This window comes from Aquarana catesbeiana, linkage group LG10 (genome assembly GCF_042186555.1).
Source record: "Aquarana catesbeiana isolate 2022-GZ linkage group LG10, ASM4218655v1, whole genome shotgun sequence".
Taxonomy (NCBI): domain Eukaryota; kingdom Metazoa; phylum Chordata; class Amphibia; order Anura; family Ranidae; genus Aquarana; species Aquarana catesbeiana.
In genome coordinates, this window is record NC_133333.1 from 190873928 (window position 1) to 190895011 (window position 21084).

Here is a 21084-nt window from a genome sequence, read left to right on the forward strand (position 1 = left end):
TGTGTCATTTGGGCATTGTAGGGGGGCTAGGTGATGTCATGGTCTGGAAAAAACAATTGCTAGTATCTTAAAAATAAAAGCAGCACAAATGTAAATTTTTAAGGCACAAAACAGCACAAGCGTAGCACTAAAGAAACACACTTGAGTTTTTATTTGTGCTGATTGTAGGGGGGCCAGCTTCGCTGAGCTGATATTCTGTTTGCCAGGATTTTCGTTAAGATTTTTAGATCATTGTTGATCAATGATATGGGTCGATAATTTGCGGTGCAGCTAGTGTCCTTCCCTGGTTTGGTAGTACAGTGATAAAGGCTGAGTTGAGCAGCTTGTCTAGTCGGAAACCAGTTCGAAGCTGGTCAAAGAATCAGGCCAAATAGGGAGACAGCAGTGGGGCAAAATGTTTGTAGTACGGGGCTGAAAAGCCATCTGGGCCAGGAGCAGATTCATTTTTAAGGTTCTGAATGACCCGAGAGACTTCCTCCGCCGAAATTGGGTTCTCGAGGCTGTCCCTATGGTGATCCCGAAGCTTAGGGATATTCAGTGAACCGAGGTAGGAATCTATTAAGGTAGGGGAAGGTTGATTCCCAGATTCACTGTACAGGGAGTGGTAGAAATCATGAAATGTTTCCATAATTTTCTGGGGATTCTGGGAAAGTGTACCATTGCTCAATCGTAATTTAGGTAAAGCGTGAGCCCTCAACTTAGGAGTTAGCCTGTGAGCCAACATGGTACCCAGTTTATCCTTTTGATGATAAAACCTCCCTCCATCCCATCGCAAGCTTTTCTCAGCTACGGTCGTGAGGGATAAATTAAGAGCTGTGCATGCTGTTTCAAGTCTAGCTGCTGAGGCCGAGGTAGGATTACGTTTATGTTTCTTGCTTAAATGGGAGAATTCTGTTTCTAGTCTGTCTATATCAAGTCTGCGGGCTTTGTTTAATCTAGCGGACATTTGGATCAGTTTACCACGTACATAGGTTTTGTGAGCCGCCCATAACATGGTGGGAGAGATGTTATCAAGGTCATTAAGCAAGAAATATTCTCGGATATCTTGTTCAATCTCACGGACGTGAGAGGGGTTGCTAAGTAATGAGGCATTTAGTCTCCAATGGAACCCACATCGCTGGGTCATTGGTGTGTGAATTATCAGGAGAAGGAAAGAGTGGACCGACCAGACAGAGTCCTTAATGACTGCTTTTTGTACCAATGGGGTATGTTTTTGCAGAAGGAAAAAGTGATCTATTCTAGCAAAAGTATTGTGGGGACTGGAATAGTGTGTATAGTCCCGAGTCTTAGGATTTAATTCTCTCCAGGCATCCACTAAGCCCTGTTGGAAAATTTGTCTGGCTACGTTGAGATTTTGTCTGGTGGGACGTACACCATCCCTTCCTGGGGGCCAGGACTTGTCCTTACCTATGTCAAACGCAATGTTAGAATCACCGCCATACAGAACCATGCCTTGCAGTAGCGGGGTCAGGGAGAGAAGGAGGGAGCGAAAAAATTGTGGTTGTCCACGATTAGGTGCATAGTATGAGATTAGAGAGTAAAGCTGGTTATCTATGAGCCCCTTTACTAGAATGAACCTGCCATCAGGGTCCTTTAATTCCGAGATCAGAGAAAATTGGATTTTGCGGGAGAAAAAAATACCCACCCCTTTATTTTTTTGTCAGAATTGGCAAGGTAGAATGTAGGGAATTTGGCATGTATGAAAGATCGGGTATAGGTTTTTGGGAAGTGTGTTTCCTGGAGGAATAGTATATCTATTTTTTGGTCATGATAGAACTGAAAGACTTTCCAACGCTTGATAGGGGAATTAATCCCCTGTACGTTGTGTGAAGCAAAGCATAGAGCCTGCGTGGAAGTGGTGTGATCAGTCATGGAGCAGTGTAGGCTGAGATGCCAGAAAGACCCAACCACTTACCTTCCATCTGAAAGGTATTCCGTAAGTACCATCCAACCTCAAGTCCAATAGAACAAGTTCCCGGAACCTGCAGGCGAGCGAGACCGCACCCGTCCCTGAAAGGAGCAAATATTTGGGAAAGGGAGAAAGAGAAAAAGGAAGAAAAAGAGAAATGAGGGAACAAAGAAGAAACCGAGGATATGGGAGAAAAAATTTCACCATGTCCTGAGACATAAAAAATGGTTCCTCCAACTAGTGGAGGAAATCCCAACTAGGAGCAGGAAAAAAAAATCCCTGGCTCCGAGTATAGGATGAGGTGCATAGGTGCCGTCCCGTGTGCTGCATCCCCGGAAACAAAGCTAACAAAAAACATAACGTGTTAGGGTACCTCCCCCCCAAACGTAACTTGCAATTAGGCATATAAAGGTGAACTCAGGGAGGAGCAAAAGCTGGAAAGGTCAAAAAGGGTAAAATCAGAAAGGGTTAGTGTCCTCCGAGGCCATCTATGGTTCCTCCTGAGGAGGAATTAGGTATCTAAGAACCCGTGGGGTGTAAAAGGCAATAATTTAGTGAAAGCTGAAGTAATTAAGTCAGGTAAAATAAAGTCCCACCATGGAGGGTGACCATAGCAACGTCCTGAATCCACCCAGATAGGTATGTACTACAGGGCAGATGGAAATGTCAGTGGAGATGTCAACAAGTGCGAGTAGGTGGGCACTCGTGCCTAAGGGAGCAATAGAGCCCCTATCCCAGAAAGGGATGAAAAAAAAAAAGGGAAAAATAATGATGTGGTTCTTTAGATCAGGTAGCAGTGCCGTCTTTGGTCTTCTTGTACTTAGGTTGTTGCCACGTTGAGGTGAGAGGACTAGATGGAGGAGGTCTTTTGGTCAGAATGGCTGGAGACGACTGCATCGGAGAGGAAGGATCCGTGGGTAGGAGGCCGAGCTTCCGTAGCTTATGTTCTCCCTCCGCGAGCGTAGAGAATCTGAAGGTCAAATTTCAGGCTCAAGGGAAAAAGCCACCAATATTTAATATTCATCTGTTGTAGAATAGACAGAAGGGGCTTGAGCGCTCTCCTTCTTTGGATAGTGAAGGGCGAAATATCAGCATAAACCTGAACTGTATGACCCAGAAACTGAATTTGCGGGATGGTTCGGGCTCTCCTCATGACTTCTTCTTTAACATTGTAATAGTGAGGCTTCACTATAATGTCACGAGGTAGCCCATCCGAGCGAGGGGGGCCCAGAGCCCTGTGGGCCCGATCAAGTTCCAATTTGTGAGCTCTGATGTCAGGTATCAAGTGTTTGATTAAAGAGTGTACTGCTTCCGGTATGTCAGTGAAAGTCTCTGGAAGGCCTCTGTCCCTAAAATTCAGCCTTCTGGACTTATTTTCACGGTCATTAATTTTGGCTATAGCCCCCTCCAGTTGTTCATGAAGCTCTTGGAATCAATCAGCATTTTGATTGACGCGCTCAATGGTGGCATCCATTTTAGTTTCAATATGCTCAATACGAGAGCCCAGGAGGTGAAGGTCTGATTTAATGTCCGAGGTAATATCTGAGGTGATTTTGGCAGCAGTTTGGGCAAGTCCTTTATCAAGCATGTCAGCAAATCTTGAAAAGAGCAAAGAGAGATCATGGGGATGAGAGGTAATCTGGCTCGATTCCTGTGACTGCAGTTCAGGCTTCTGTGAGGTTGACAGAGAGGGCAGCATATTAATGTCATTAAGGGACTGATCAAGAAGAGACAATGTGGAGGCTGGGGATGCAGGGCCCATTGTAGGAGAAGGTAGCAGGGTCCCTCCACATACCTCCTCATGAAGAGCCGCCCGCCATGGAGAAGAAGCAGCTGTGCCTGTGTAAACTGTGTCGTGAGGCAGCCGCTCCGCCGCCATCTTAGGTTTCTCAACGGCCTCCAGCAAAGCTGTGATCGTGGTTGTGGGGATCCATTTTGTCAGCCCAAACCGCTTGAACTTGTGCCAGCAGGTAGCCAGGGGATTCCGGTCCCGGAAGAGGTGACGGGGGGGAGTGTACCCGCTGCTGAGGGCGCCGGTATCTCGGAACGGGACGGAGCTCTGTGAATAAGCGTCCATGTCACAGAACACCGTGCATGCGCCTCCCAAAATGTAGATTTTTATATACACAGATGTGAGAAGTGTCAGAATTGGCCTGGTGTTGAAATGGTTAATGAAGAGCAATACAAGACATAAAAATTACATGACAGTGGGGCAGATCAGTATTTTCTTTACTTCAGCCTGACCAATGGCTTGCAGCTCCTTAAAAAAAAAAATCAGAGCCTGAGTATTGCACATGCATAGCTGCTCTGCATGGGCCATCATGGAAAACCTCAAGATCTCTACAATGCTAATATTATTTCAGTTCCACTTTAAATTGCTGTAATTGCTAGAGACAAGGGCTAGAGAAAGTTGCATAGTGATCTGAATTGATAGGGATGTTCCTCTTAACGGGAAATTTCTAGACAGGCAAAAAGTATTGGAAAGTTCATATAAAAAATTGCCATCTTCCAGATGAATGGATATCTGCAGTAAACAGATATGCCACAATGTATAAATATCCAAAGGAACTCAGTCACACTTCCAGTATAAAATTGTATTAGATACAGCTGTAGTTAGCAGATAGTAATTGTTTCAAAGTAGCAGCTAAACTTAACAGAAAACCCTGTAATTGCATTGGCCTGGCTAAATCACTCAACTGACATTAAAAACCCTTGCAATTTTCTGACATTAATGCAAACATCATAATAATCTGGGTATTATAAAATATGTAAATTAGTCAACATTTTTTTTTGTTTTTAATAATATGAAATTTAAAGTTCTGCAACATGATTTGCATTATGTGTTGTTCAGCACATAAAATGATAACAAACCAAATTGTGTATTTTCCACCTACAGTATTTTTAGATTGTACAAGTTTCTTTTCTTGGCATTCTTACTGCAGCTTAGTAGTTTTGCTTTATGTATGCTTGGCATTTACGATTGTGAAAAAACCCACAGTCAATAAACATGCCTTAGGCTAGGCTCACACTGTAGCGGGTCTATGCGGCGCGTTTGAATGGGTTGCTGTACATGCGGGAAACATGGAGAAAAGGCCAAGCCAACAATTTTTAAAAAACGTAGCTGTATGGAACCACATGGTGCTATGGCACTACGTGGTTTCACACACCCAAAAACACTCACTGTTTTCCGAAGCATGGGGGTGCCATAAAGACCTAATGGCACCCCCACGCATTTTGCATGTGGGTCGGAGAATGTGTGCGATTTACACACGTTCCTGGACCCACTACAGTGAGAACCTTAGACAAGTTTAAATGACAATATAAGCCCTTTGGTGCATAATACTTATATTTTACTTTGGTAAATATATTCTACTACTAAATAAGTATTTGTTAAATAGTTGAAAAAAAGTTTTTTATAGATATTAATGACAAATGTAAATGACAGTGAAGTGATCCACACAAATATTAATAAATACAAGTGTAAATATAAGAGCACAACAGATGCAAAATTAGAAAAATTGTGAAAAGTGCATCAAAGATTGTGTAATGCCGCATACACACGACCGGACTTTCCAATCGTGTGTGGGCTTCATCTGACTTTTTCTTTCAAAAATTCTGACGGACCTAGAAATAGAACATGTTTTAATTCTTTCCGATGGAATCAATACCTATTGGGAAAACCGTTAGTCTGTATGCTGTTCCGACGGACCAAAAATGACGCAAGGGCAGCTATTGGTTACTGGCTATTGAACTTCCTTTCCTAGTCCCGTCATACATCATCACATTCTAAACGATCAGAATTTGGTGTGATCATGTGTAGGCAAGTCCGTTTCAGCTGAACTCCGTTGGAACTCCGTCAAAAAAACTGTCAGAGTATATTCAGACGGAAAAAACGGTCATGTGTACGCGGCATAAGTGTCCAATATTGTAATAAAGTCCAATACGCTGTCCAATTTCACTCAATCTATTCAAGCAAACTTTTTCCATGTTCACATCTCAGTACCTCCCCAGAAATTAGATAAAAAATTGGATGTATTTAAACCACCATAAGCGGCCTACAATCACTTGAAGCTCCTTGGCATCCATCAGCTTCAGCTATTACTCTCTGGGACTATATTCACCCAAACAAAATGTATTAACCAGATCATATTGTAGGTTATCTAGCTAGATATGTCCATAAGTCGTCTCCATTCCCTAAAGGTACAAAAAATTTTAGGATAAACCCTTTTGGCAACCTCTTGCCCAATGTTAGTGACAAGCTGGCAAATGTGAATTGCTTACCCCCCTCTCCCTCCCCTCTCCCCTCCCTCTCCCCAGTGCTCCTTATAACTATGTTTATGTTTAGGTATAACATGCATTCTGTAAAAGGATTATTGTGTATATTCATGCCTTATAATTGTTCTGTACAATGTCTTCTATGAATATATTTTGAAAAAATCAATAAATATTTTTCAAAAAAAAAAAAATTGGATGCGCGCAATTGAATATAGGTACAAATAGAATGTAGAACTGCTGCCTCTACAAGTACAATAACACCTGTGTGGGGTGTACTGAAATGAAAATGAAATGAAAATGAGAAAAGTGTAGGTGTGGCACTGTTCTGGCTAAGCAAAACCTGTATAGGCGCAACACATCAGCAAGGAGGTACGGTATGACGTCTTCACGCCAGGAGGGGACATGACGTCATCATGTTGACGTTTTAATCTGCATCTGTGAGAGTATTACTGAGTTTTCTATGTGTGCTTTTTATCCCACATTCCTGTGCGTGCGTTTCAATTATCATTTAATAAATTATTTTGCGGTCTATACTATGAGGCTTCTTTTATGCTTTACATGAATGTTATCCATTGTGGACTAGCGAATGTTAAAGGGGACCTGTATACTGGCTAATACTTTTTTACAATATAAGGGTTATCTGACCTCCATTGTTGCAGTAGGGTCCATCGTATAAGGTGAGGAGACATCCAATGGAGTATGGTGGTGGGCACATCAGTGCTAATTTCTGGTGAGAATGAGAAAAGTGTAAGTGTGGCGCTGTTCTGGCTAAGTGGGTAATTGATGGTAGGCCCACTTTGTTAGAATTACTTACCAGTGAAATGTAAATGAATAGTGTTGCAGCCTCTGGTGGCTGCTTAGCAATGTGATTACAATTAACAGAGATGGTAATTCATTGAGATACTAGTGTTCCATATGTGAATTATCCCTATGAATATGCTAATATTCAATTAGTATATAAACATGTGCTCAGTATGATGTGCTGAGCATAAATGAATCTGGTAGAAAGAAAATGTGAATGAATAGTGTTACAGCCTCTGGTGGCTGTTTAGTGAGGTGGTTTGCAGTGACCAGAAAATTAATTCTTTATATTTCTAGTGTTCTCCTATGAATATGCTAGTATTCAATTCTCGTTATGCATGGAAAAGTGACTATTATAACATACAATGCATAAATAAATCTGAAAACAAATGCAAAATGCAAAAAAGTGCTTAGTAAAATATGCTAATTAGCGACAAATAAGCTAGTTAACAAAGTGACTTGTGCTAAAAAAAATGCAAAAAAAACAGTCCTTGTTGAGAAAACAATATTGTTTTTGAAGATCTTATTATGCAAAATGAAAAAAATTGAAAAATTAGAATAAAAAGGAGAATTAGTCCTTCCAAAATAAACAATATTGTTAAAAACAGATATTCTTGTTCAAGTGCTGCTGGTGATGGTGCTTCTTAATCGTGCTCTTAATGTGCATGCACTCACCAGATAGCCTCACCCCTACAGGGGTATTGCACGATCACAGTATTTGCCACTGTGTAGCAACTTTTGGTAGTTTCTGGTTCGTGTCTTTAATGTTGCTTATCGATTGTAAACATGTGGAAGAGAAGGGATACCCATAGCGTACAACCATTTTTAAAAATTTTATTTTGTATATAAGCAGAGTTGTTACTCACATTTTTATAGTTTGAATAAGCATGAAGGAATCAAAGATCAAATGTAAAAGCCGTCAGGGAATATTAAAAAAACAGAAGAGGTGACCAAAAAGACCAGCCTTATTAATTATAGGTGAATATGAGTTTTTACTAGGGCTTGTCCACTGCCCACTCAAATTTAAGCACCCATGTGTTTAATCAACCCCTTAATGAACGGGAAAGATATCACCGGACATGGGATGATTGTCCTCTGAACTTATTCAAAAGTTACAAAAAAGAAACCAGAGAAACCTCTGTAAAGCAGTTCTTCAACAAGGACCCACTAACATATTTAATTATAAATCTTTAATTAGTTATCAAAAAACAAACAAATTTAGAAAAGCCAAATACATTATAAATAACTCTTCCACATCAAATTACAGCTACTAATGACATATAGTTAAAATAAGACTGACGTCTTAAGAGACTTGGGTGGCCACCATACCTATTTTACACCTCTCACACTGACATCAGCCATACACATGCAGACAAAAATCTCTAAGACCCGGGTCCAATGTGCTTTCAATAGTCCAAAAAGGCACTAGCTAAGACAAGCATTGTTACGGCATCCATTGGGTATACGATAGAAACATTTGCCTGTATGGATTATGTTAAGGGGATTGGGTAAATCATCCACTTTACAGATACAGTTCCCGGCTGGGATTGTTTGCAGTGCGGTGCCGGAATCAGCCCTTGTTGGTCTAAACTTCCAGATACCCCCAGCGTGATTTAACAGTCATTAATTACCATATATTCATTCCCCAGATAATGGGATGTGTTTAGAGCTCACCCGCCAGGATCCCAGGATTGTTGGTTCTCTCTCCTGCTTCAGACTCCTGTCCGTGTACGGTCTCCTCGCTCACTGAATAGCGCTGCATTCACGTCTGAGTTACTTGGTTCAGCTTCACAGCCTACGGTGAGCCGCAGAGTTCACATCCTAAGACAGGCAGTGTTCAGGGGCTGAAATGGAGCAAGCTGTGGAGAGCCATATCCAGGTTCAAGGGTGATTGGTAATTGGGGAAAATCCTTTCAGGACTGCTTTAGACTGTTCGGCTGCCGGCAAGAACGCAGCGCTAGATTAAAGTGGAGAGGGTTTTAGGTGCATGTGCACAGCCAGAGGTCCCTGTTACCACAGACACTGTGGCCCGATGCTTACGCGTTTCGCCTGGTTGCAGGCTTCCTCAGAGCATGCGTAATGGATCAGGGTCCATGCTTTAAATAGCTAAGCTAATGAGAACAATCTTCAATTAAAAACTCACACACCTGATCACCAAACAGACCGTCATTCACCAAAAGTGCAATTCTAATTTCTAGAGCAGGTGCGTTCCTGAAGAGGAAGGGGAGGGGAATACCATCAACAATGAATAAAGGGCAACTCCAGATCTTAGGAGATTTAAATCCCAATATCCACCAAAATGAAAAGTTATATTAGTACCAAACTAATACTTTGTTAGGAAAACACCAAATAAAGGTAGCAGTTAGTAAAGTTGGAATGAAGATTTCATTATTAACTGACCATAAGGTATATTGGGGGTCATCTTCACCAAAACGCAAAGTCACCATCCACTCGTTATAGTGATTATTTTATTCTTATGGTCAGTTAACGTTCCAAAAATACAGAGAGGTTACATTCATTATTTAAACCAAGGGGCTGCATACTGTCCAAATAGAAGATCCACATTTTTTCCTTTTGATATAGGACCCTATCAAAGTCCCCCCTCCTAGATGGTAGGTTCAGTTTATAAATGCCTTTGCATTTCAGGCCCTTCGGGTCACCTCCATGTTCCCGCAAGAAGTGCAGAGCTATAGGACTGTCATCATCTTTGTTGGAAATACTCTGAATATGCTCACCAACCCTGACCTTCAGCTGTCTCTTAGTCTTGCCGACATAAATTAGTCCACAAGGACAAGTCAGCATATATATTACACGCGTAGTGGTGCAATTAATGAAACTGTTGATTTTGAATTGTTTATTGCCGTTAGAGTTGGCGAACATATCAGTCCTGTCAACGTGCTTGCAGATGTGACACCTTCCACATGGGTACATACCCCTCAAACGTGGAAGGCTAGTGAGCCAGTTCGCTTTTTTGGGTCTACTATACTCAGAGTGTACTAGGCAATCTTTAAGATTCCTTGCCCTTCTAGCTGTAAGGAGTGGCCTATCGCCAACAATTTTTCCCAAGATAGGGGCCTCAGACAAAATATGCCAGTGACGGCCCAGGACCTTCCTTATTTCTCCCCACTGTGCTCCATATCTCGTAATAATCCTAATTGGAGTCTGACTCTCTTTTCCTATTTTACTTCCAGTTTGGTTGTTTATCAGGGACTGTCTATCAGTGAGGAGGGCTCTCCTCTTGGCTTTTCTGATGGTTTTATGGGAGTATCCTCGGTCCCGAAACCTCCCATAAAGATCATGTAGCTCCGTGTGGAGATCATCCTCCAGTGAGCAGTTCCTCCTGGCTCTGAGGAACTGACCCACTGGGATGCCCCGTATAAGGGGCTTCGGGTGATGACTAGAGGCCAGTAATAATGTATTGGCCGCTGTATCTTTTCTAAATGTCTTAGTCTGGAGCCCACCATCATCCACCTTGATGGTGAGGTCCAGAAAGGGCAAGGTTTTTGGGTCACATATGTACATGAGTCTGATATTCCTATCATTATTGTTTAATTCACCCATAAAGATAGTGAGGTCCTCAGATGTACCTCTCCAGAGCATGATCACGTCATCGATGTACCTTAGCCACAGTAAACAGTGGCCAAGGTACATCGACGAGGGATACACACAGTCCCGCTCCCACAGGCCCAGATGTAAGCACGCGTATGAAGGCGCCCAAGGAGCCCCCATCGAAGTGCCTCTGATTTGTCTATAATAGACACCTAAAAATTGAAAGCAGTTATTCTCTAGCATAAAATGCAGTAAATCAACGATGAACTCATTTTGAGTAGCCTGTAGTGGAAATTTATTATCCAGGAAGTAATGTGTTGCTTTTAGACCCCATGAGTGTGGGATCGATGTATACAGCGACTCCACATCAATTCCCACTAGTAGAACATCCTGTGGTACCACTCTCCCATCCAGTTTTTTGAGGACATCCCGTGTGTCTTGGACGTATGAGGGGAGTTCCCAGACTAACTCTTTGATTAATGCATCTACATATTTACCCACCCTTTCCAGGGGGCCCTGTATTGCCGACACTATGGGTCTCCCCGGAGGGTCTGTCATAGATTTATGAAGTTTGGGGATTGTGTAAAATGTAGGGATATTAAATTCATGGACACTCAAGTATTGATATTCTTTACGTGAAATCAAGGACTCTTCATGGGCCATATGAAGTTTGAAATTGAGATTACATACTATTTGCGCAAAGGGATTTGAGGGAAGCCTCTGATAGGTGGTTACATCACGCAAAAGCCGCATGGTCTGTTCTTCATACATTGCATAGGGTATTAGTACAGTATTCCCACCTTTATCGCTCCTTTTTATTACAATATCAGTGGCTTCCCCCAGATCCCTCAGGGCCTTTCTTTCTTCTTTGGTAAGGTTGTCCTGTCCCCTATATTCCCAGTTGATCCTGGACAGGTCCCTCTTCACCTGTTCCAGGAAGAACTGGATATGCTTGTGTTTAGACAGGGATGGCATTTTCAAGGATCTAATCTGTAATTTGGATGGACGTGGACATGGTTGTGAAGTATCCTGTCCTTCTATTTCGGAATCAGAGTCCTGATTTTCCTCAAGAAGGGCAACAAGGGCTTCCAATGCTTCCAGTTCTTCCTTAGTTTGTTCATCTCCCTTTATTGGCTGATTATTTCTATCAGAGTGCCAATATCTAAAAATTACCTTCCGTAGAAACAAGTTTAGATCTTTAAAGACCTCAAACTCGCTCATCGTGGCAGTGGGTGAAAATGATAGTCCCTTCTGTAATAATGAAACATGGTGTCGATTAAGTGGGAAGTCAGATAGATTTACCACTTTAAGGTCTAATGGTGGCTCAGCCGTCATTTGTATAGGCGGATTGTCAGATACATGTTTTAGGGTTTCCGTGACCCTGACCTGAGTTCCCGTGGGTTTGTTTTCATTTCTTTTTCCTTTTCCTGACTGCTCCTGTTGTTTTTTATAAATTTCCTGGTTGTTGTGGTGTCCTTTGGTTTGTCTTTTCTGGGGACTTGAATATCTATATCGTCCCCTTCTTGATCTAAAAAAGTCACTGATTTATCTTGTCTTTCTGGATCACTGTCAGTAGAGGAACGTCTCCCTTGTTTGGTATTGGACCTCCCTCTCCTCCCTCTTCGTGATCTACTCCTCCCCCTGGGGATAGTGGGGTCAGGGAATATCCTGTGTTTGGTTGGAGGTAATGCAAGATGTTCATAAGCCACGCCCTATGCATTTCGTCATTGGACGTCAACAGGAGCGTCCATCTTGCTACACCTCATGTTCTTAAATAGCATGCGGTGTTCTCAAATGCTGTTGCGCACTAATTGTTAATCGGCAGCCATTTTGGGAGAGATACTGCAAACTGGAGCCTATACCATTCAGTTGTTAGCAATAGCTGTCAGCAATGACCCTGCAAATCCGCTCCATCGTAATGGAGTTAGGATAGATATCCTGGTCGGTGACACGGCAATACTATTATTATCATCTTCCGGCAGTTTTTTTGTGATTAATGTATGCGATTGCGCACTATTTGCCAGTGCCGTTCATTTGTTAAGAATGACTGCAGGCAACGACCCTGCAGGTCCGCTCCATCGTAATAAAATTAGGACTGATATCCTGGTCGGTGACATGGCAAGACTGTTGCTACCTTCATCCAGCATTTTTTTGTAATTAATGTATATAAACCCAATAAATAAAAAAGAGAAATATAAATATAAATGAATCACCATATGTTATCTTTCAGATTATATTATTTTGATGGTGTGTACACAACAACATAATGAATTTAATACAATTAATCAAATAGACATTGAGAAATAAAAATAAAAATAGTAAAAAATATATGTTTAAAATATTATTAAAAATATGAATAAAATGAAAATAAAAATAAAAACAAGACCTGTCTCCTACTAAGTAGAGTTAATGGTATATGAGTTTGATTGTTATTACAATCTATGTTGCTGTTAGTGATTGGGGGATCCTGGAGCCATGAAAAATTGAGAGAAGAGTAGAATAGGGGAAGAATAGGTATTGGTTTAAATGCTAATTAGATTGTGTGATCCTTCGCCGGCACCAATCCATTTTAGTCCATTCCAAAGACATGTTGTTAGTATAATGAATAATTTTTTAAAAATGTAATTAGATGAATATATATAGGGGGGATTTGAGTTATGCTGAACTTATTGAATGCCTAGAGAGTATATACTATTTATAGACCTAGTCTATGGTTAAAGAGGTATTCTGGGAGTATGCTTTGAAGCAAGATCGCAAGTTTATACTGTAGATTGTGGTTAACATGTTGGAGACTAAGAAGGGAATTTAAATTATACGGAAATAATTGGATTCCTGAAAAAATATATGTTATTTGTAGACTTAATCCATAATTAAATACTAGATGGAACGTGTTTCGGAGCGGAATTGTCTGGGTCATATAGAAGAAGACGTTTGTGATTAGTAAATCCTATCTTGTATCCAGCATTTCTTGTTGTTAAAAATTCTTTTTGCCATAGTTGGCCTATACTTTATATTGAGTTTAAAGTCAGATGTAACACAGCCTGCAGGTCTTATTAGGTTGTGAGTCCCACATTATTGTACAGAAATTGGGGTAAAACCTGAATGCAGACGTTACATCTCATGATACATATTGTTCCTAGAGGACATTGCCATGGAGAAAATTATTTATATTTAGGCCGGAAAAGGGGTTATAATGGATTATGATATGTGGATCGGATGTGATGCATTCATAAAAAAACCTCAAAAAGCATTTTCTATATAGAGATGATCTTAATGGTATAAAAACCTCCGAAAGCATTTTTCGCGTAGATTAGTGCACAACCGCATTTGAGAACACCGCATGCTATTTAAGAACGTGAGGTGTAGCAAGATGGACGCTTCTGTTGCCATTCAATGATGAAACGCATAGGGCATACGAACATCTTGCGTCACCTCCAACCAGACGAACACAGGATATTCCCTGATGGCTTTTACATTTGATCTTTGATTCCTTCATGCTTATTCAAACTATAAAAATGTGAGTAACAACTCTGCTTATATACAAAATAAAGTTTTTAAAAACGGTTTTACACTATGGGCATCCCTTCTCTTCCACATGTTTACAATTGAAAAGCAACATTAAAGACAGAAACCAGAAACTGCTAAAAGTTGCTACACAGTGGCAAATACTGTGATCGCAGTGAGGCTATTCGGTGAGTGCACTTTAAGAGCACGATTAAGACGCACCATCACCAGCCAGCACTTGAACAAGAATATCTGTTTTTAACAATATTGTTTATTTTGGAAGGACTAATCCTCCTTTTTTATTCTAATTTTTAAATTTTTTCATTTTGCATAATAAGACCTTCAAAAACAATATTGTTTTCTCAACAAGGACTGTTTTTTTTGCATTTTTTTAGCACAAGTCAATTTGTTAACTAGCTTATTTGTCTCTAATTAGAATATTTCACTAAGCACGTTTTTGCATTTTGCACTTGTTTTCAGATTTATTTATGCATTGTATGTTATAATAGTCACTTTTCCATGCATAACGAGAATTGAATACTAGCATATTCATAATAGAACACTAGAAATATAAAGAATTAATTTTCTGGTCACTGCAAACCACCTCACTAAACAGCCACCAGAGGCTGTAACTCTATTCATTCACATTTTCTTTCTACCAGATTCATTTATGCTCGGCACATCATACTGAGCACATATTTATATACTAATTGAATATTAGCATATTCATAGGGATAATTCACATATGGAACTCTAGTATCTCAATGAATTACGGTCCCTGTTAATTGTAATCACATTGCTAAGCAGCCACCAGAGGCTGCAACACTATTCATTTACATTTCACTGGTAAGTAATTCTAACAAAGTGGGCCTACCATCAATTACCCACTTACCCAGAAATTAGCACCAATGTGCCCACCACCATACTCCATTGGATGTCTCCTCACCTTATACGATGGACCCTACTGCAACAATGGAGGTCAGACAACCCTTATATTATAAAAAAAGCATTAGCCAGTATACAGGTCCCCTTTAACATTCGCTAGTCCACAGTGGATAACATTCATGTAAAGCATAAAAGAAGCCTCATAGTATAGACCACAAAATAATTTATTAAATGATAATTGAAATGCATGCACAGGAATGTGGGATAAAAAGCACACATAGAAAACTCAGTAATACTTTCACAGATGCAGATTAAAACTTCAACATGATGACGTCATGTCCCCTCCTGGCGTGAAGACGTCATACCGTACCTCCTTGCTGATGTGTTGCGCCTATACAGGTTTTGAGAAAGACAGGCAGATCTTTTTATTTTTTTTTGGTTGACTTCTTCCAGTGTGAGCTCATCTTGATCCACTGAGTTACTAATATGCATGAATATGTGCTATGTTATACAGATCATGATTTGGACTTGGCTTACATTTGCAGTTCCTTGATGATTAGCCACCCTTAGACCTTCTTTTTTAACACCAGCTTGGATTGCTTTTTAGAGGAGTGGCCTCCAGACATTCAGGAGGTGATACTGTTTTTTGGCAATTTTTTTCACCCCAAACTCGCTTATTCATGTCTTTATGGACCTTGCTTTGTGCACTGGTGCACAGTCATGTTGGAACAGACAGGGGCCATCCCCAAACTGTTTCCACAAAGTTAGGAGTATAAAATTGTCCAAAATGTCTTTGTATGCTGACGTCTTAAGAGTTCCCTTCACTAGAACTAAGGGGCGACACCTAACCCCTGAAAAAATAACTCCACACCATAGTCCCCCCTATTCCAAATGATTTGGACCAGTGCACAAAGCAAGGTCCATAAAGACATGAAAAAGCAAGTTTGGGGTAGACGAACTAGACTGTCCTGACCTCAACCTGATAGAACACCTTTGGGATGAATTAGAGCGGAGACTGCAAGCCAGGCCTTCTTGTCCAACATCAGTGCCTGACCTCACAAATGTTCTTCTGAAGGAATGGTCAAACAGTCCCATAGGCACACTCCTAAACCTTGTGGACAGCCTTCCCAAAGTAGTCGAAGCTTTTATAGCTACAAAGGGTGGACCTGAAGTGTGCCCTGGTCTGATGGTTGGTATACCAAAATAAGGGGCCAAACCCTAGATTAGAAATGAATATTTTGTAAAGAGAAATGAATTTGAGAAATGCCCTGAAAAGGGGATGGGAGGGTGGGTACCGTGCACAGGAAAGTGACAAAGACCACAGGCGAGCTGGCTGGTTAAATACCCCCTGGTATCCTCCCATAAATTCAGGCCACCATACTGGCCTTCCTACTTATGGTCGAAGTCCTATGGCCGATACAGATATGAACAAATAGACTTACCATAAGACTTACAACATGAAATGGACCTGAAGTGTGCTCTGGTCTGATGGTTGATATACCAAAATAAGGGGGCAAAAACATTTAGGTAGGGGTGTAGTTTTATTAGTTTTACCTTTATTTATTGAGCAAGTTTGGTGAATGCTTGTGCCATTTCCACCTGAGGATTGGGGATGTACCGGGCAAAGTAGGCAGAGTTCCATCTGCTAAGTCTCTGAATGGTGTGATCTGGGACCCATGCCGAGATGCTGCCAAGGCTGCCCAATACTAAAGAGTGATTGGAGTACTGACTGGGGTCAAGGTGTAGGCTGCGTAGAAGAACCCCCAGTTGTTTGATGAACTGGCAGGCACTTAAGGGTTTGCCTGAAAAGGTAATAGGGGACTAGAGTTTGAGTGTTCCGGTAGGAGTGACAGTAGGTGGTCGAGTATGGTTACTGGACACCGGATGTTGTTTATTTTATAGAGATGGATATCTATCCTGGAGCCTGATTGCTGGGTTTTAGACACTGCAAGGTGGAGAACACAGAACTTGGCCTGCAGGATTGCTGCGGGTAAACTCGCTGGGCTGCCAGAACCCGTAGTAGGATAAGTAAATGGCTGCTTGTATGAGCAGACTGGGGAGAAGGCCAAATGGCGAACTATTAAAGATAGTAGACATATCCCGGAAGATGGCAGCCTGGAATGAATGTACAGTGGACCTTAAACTGGTGCTGCCAAGATAATTGCACCAGCCTGCACAGGAAGGACATAACAGAGCGATGCGGACCTGGCTTCATCAACAAGATCGGCCTCGGACCTGTTGTGGGTGGCGAAAGCCACGGCCTGTCCTGTCCAGATATGACCCTAGAGTTGAGCGGCTGCCATGACCGGGTATAGCTTGAAGAGGGAGGAAGTCCGGGTAAACCCGGGGTTTAGGAGTATCTCTGGAGGCCATGTTCCTGTAAACCAATGGTGGCCAAAAATTGCAGCGAAGCCTGTGGAGGCTGCGGCATCTGTCACTACCTGGTGTGATCGGGCGACATAGATGGTATAAACATTGATATACCGATCCACTTAGTACGAAACCTTCCGACATTGATAGGTCCGCTACCGCCGCGGCATCTAGATTAAGGATCTGAAAGGGGTCCTGTGTCTGGGAGAGGAAGACCAGGAAGCATGACACAGAAGATCGACCCTGGGGAATGACCCATATTGCAAAATTGAGCATTCTCAAGAAAGACTGAAGCTGCTTCTTAGTACACTTCCGTGTATGGGTGAAGTCTTGGGGAACTGGCCTGATGCAGGTCAGCTTGTCAAGGGAGAGGCTGGCCTGCGTGGAGTTGTTAGTTTGGAAGAGGTTATTGTAGACCTTGGTTCCAGATTGTTGAGTTTTGGAGACTGCAAGCTGAAGGACGTAATGGTTTTATCAGTGAGTCAAGTGGTGTCTACATAGTACCTGGCTGCCAGTTCCACTAAAAGTGAATTTGTTAGGTCATAGAAAACCATTGAGGGCCCGGTAGATGGCTGCTTGGATGACTAGATTGGGGAACATGTGAGGATTTTTGACATGTCACTAAAGATGGCAGTTGTGATGGACAAGCGTTTGCTGTTAGCTATGGGCTGATGCTTCTGGATGCCACGTAGAAGGGATCTTACTGTATGGGCAGTAAACACAGACGGCTCTCTGGGGTCCTGTAAGGACAGGAAATGCTGGATGCTGGCTAGGTATAACTTGATAGTGTTATGAGAAGGAGCCAGCTGCGTGTGGCAATAAAATGCCTGGTGCGGGATGGAACCTGAACTCAACTGACCTAAGCAAGAAATGATACAGAAAATGGTGAGTGGCTCGTATGAAGATGCCACTGGAGACAATTGGCTGATTAAGTGCCACTGAAGAATGATGTGTGGCTGATTATGTGCCACTGGGAATGTGTTTGCAATGATTGCAAGAAGTCATTGCAAGAAGTCATGCAAGAAGTCATGCTAAGATGTGAGCCCTGCACTGATTGCAAGAGTTATGCTTAAATATGTGCTTGCAACAATTGCAAGGGAGTTTATGTCAATGGAGATGTATTTGCAGTGACTGTGAGAAGTCCGTATTACTGCATGTGCTTGCAAGGACTGCAAGGAGTTTGGATGCTTGTTTGCAACGATTACAAGAAGTTATGCTTAGATGTGTGCTTGCAACAATTGCAAGAAGTTGTGACTGGATGTGTGCTTGCAACAATTGCAAGAAGTTACACTTGGATGCATGCTTGCAATGTTTTCAAGAAGTTATGCTAAGATGCGTGTCTTGTAATGATTGTAAGAGTTCTTAAATGTGTGCTTGCAACGATAGCAAGGGAGTTTATGTCGCTGAAGATGTGTTTGTAGTGACTGTGAGAAGTTCGTATTACTGCATGTGCTTGCAAAGACTGCAAGAGTTATGCTTGGATGTGTGCGTGCAAGGATTGCAGGGGCGTAACTAGAAATCACAGGGCCCCATAGCAAAATGTTGTATGGGGCTCCCCTGCAAACTGCCCAACTCACAAAAAAATAACTAATTCCATTGAACAACAGATTATCACACTCATGTGGCACAGTACTTCTAATTCATCAGTGTCTGTAACCAGTAAATTCATCAGTGACCATGACCAGTGGCAGTACATTAATACAGCAGTTACTATGACCAGTGCAGGACATTTACCCCCCTCCATGATGCATATTAGAAAAATCACAGACAGTCACAGTTCATAATCATCACCATCAGTGACCATGATCAGCAGTGGCAGTACATTAATTCATCAGTGACTGTGACCAGTAAATTCTTTCATCAGTGACCGTGACTAGTAATTTCATTCATCAGTGACCGTGACCAGTAAAATCATTCATCAGTAACCATGACCAGTAAATTCATTCATTAGTGACCGTGACTAGTAAATTAATTCATCAGTGACCTTGACTAGTAAATTCATTCATCAGTGACCGTGACCAGTAAATTCATTCATCAGTGACCGTGACCAGTATATTCATTCATCAGTGACCGGTAAATCAATTCATCAGTGACCGTGACCAGTAAATTCATTCATCAGTGACTGTGACCAGTAGAATCATTCATCAGTGAACGTGACTAGTGCAGCCTGCAGGACATTAATACAGCAGTTACATGACCAGTGCAGCTGTGCAGGACATCTACCCCCCATTAACTGTCTGTGACTGTCTGTGATTTTTCTAATATGCAGCATGGCGGGGGGAGGGTCACCCTCCCCCCGCCATGCTGCATATTAAAAAAATCACAGTCACAGACAGATAATAATCTTCAGACTGCAGACCATATAGCATCACTGCTGCTTACTTACCTGTAAAAAAAATGTGAAGAATGGTCTCTGTCTCTCTGACTGCAAAAGGTGTATTGAGGTTCCTCCTTGGTGGCGCTGCCTGGCTCCTCTTGGTTGCAGGCTGCAGTAGCTCTCATCTCGATGCTTCTCCCATCGTGCCTCCAACCGAGTGACGTCATGCCGCTGGGACGGGGATGGCGCCGGTGTTCCGTCTTCTGTGCAGGACAGGAGCTTGCCGATGCCGAGCCCCGGGCCACTCGGCAGCAGGCCCCGACTGAGGGCCCCACTCAGCAGCAGGACCTGGCTGAAGGCCCCACTCAGCAGCGGGCCCCGGCTGAGGGCCCCACTCGGTAGCGGGGCCCGGCTGAGGGCCCCATAGCAACTGCGGGCCCCATAGCGACCACGTGGGTCGCTATGGCAGTAGTTCTGCCACTGAACAATTGCAAGAAGTTGTAATTGGATGCATACTTGCAACGATTGCAAGAAGTTATGCTTGAATGCATGCCTGCAATGTTTGCAAGAAGTTTATGATTGGATGCTTGTTTGCAATGATTGCAAGAAATTGTGCTTGGGTGTGCTTGCAACGATTGCAAGAAGTTATGTTTGGCTACGTACTTGCAACGATTGTAAGAAGTTGTGCTTGGATGTGTGCTTGCAACAATTGCAAGAAGTTATGTTTGAATGTGTGCTTGCAACGAATGCAAGAAGTTTATGCTTGGATGCGTGCTTGCAATGATTGCGAGAAGTTGTGCTTGTATGCATGCTTGCAACAATTGGAAGAAGTTGTGATTCGATGCGTACTTGCAATGATTGCAAGAAGTTGTGCTTGAATGTGTATGAAATTGAATCCGATATGAATTGGTGGTAAAGTGTATGAAATGAATCCGATACGAATCGGTTGTATGAAATTAATCTGATACGAACCGATTGTAGAGTGTATGAAAATTAATCAAATATAAAATCGGACTGTGGAGAGTATGAATATGGATCCAAAATGAATCGCTGTGCCACTGACGTGACTAGATTTGAATCGAACTGTAGTGTGTATAAAATTAAACCGATACGAATTATTTGTAAGTTGTATACGATGAATCCTGATACGAATTGGTTTGTAAAGTGTATGAAATGAAACCAACATGAATCGGGATGTGTGACTATAAGGGGGAATAGTAGTGAGGCGAAGGTTTTAACGAATGAATCGGGACCATGACAGAACTTTGAAGGAAGACGGGGTGTGGCTTTTTTTTTTTTTTTTAACTTGCCTGACCTGGAGGAAAATGACAGATGACAACCGGTGAAGGGTTTGACTACCTGACTTGAAAAAGTGACTTGTAACGTGTTTAAGCGTCAGGTGCATGAAATTAAATAAAATGAGTGAAATGTTTATGCCATGATAGAGGCACGAATCGGTGTGCCGCAACTGCGC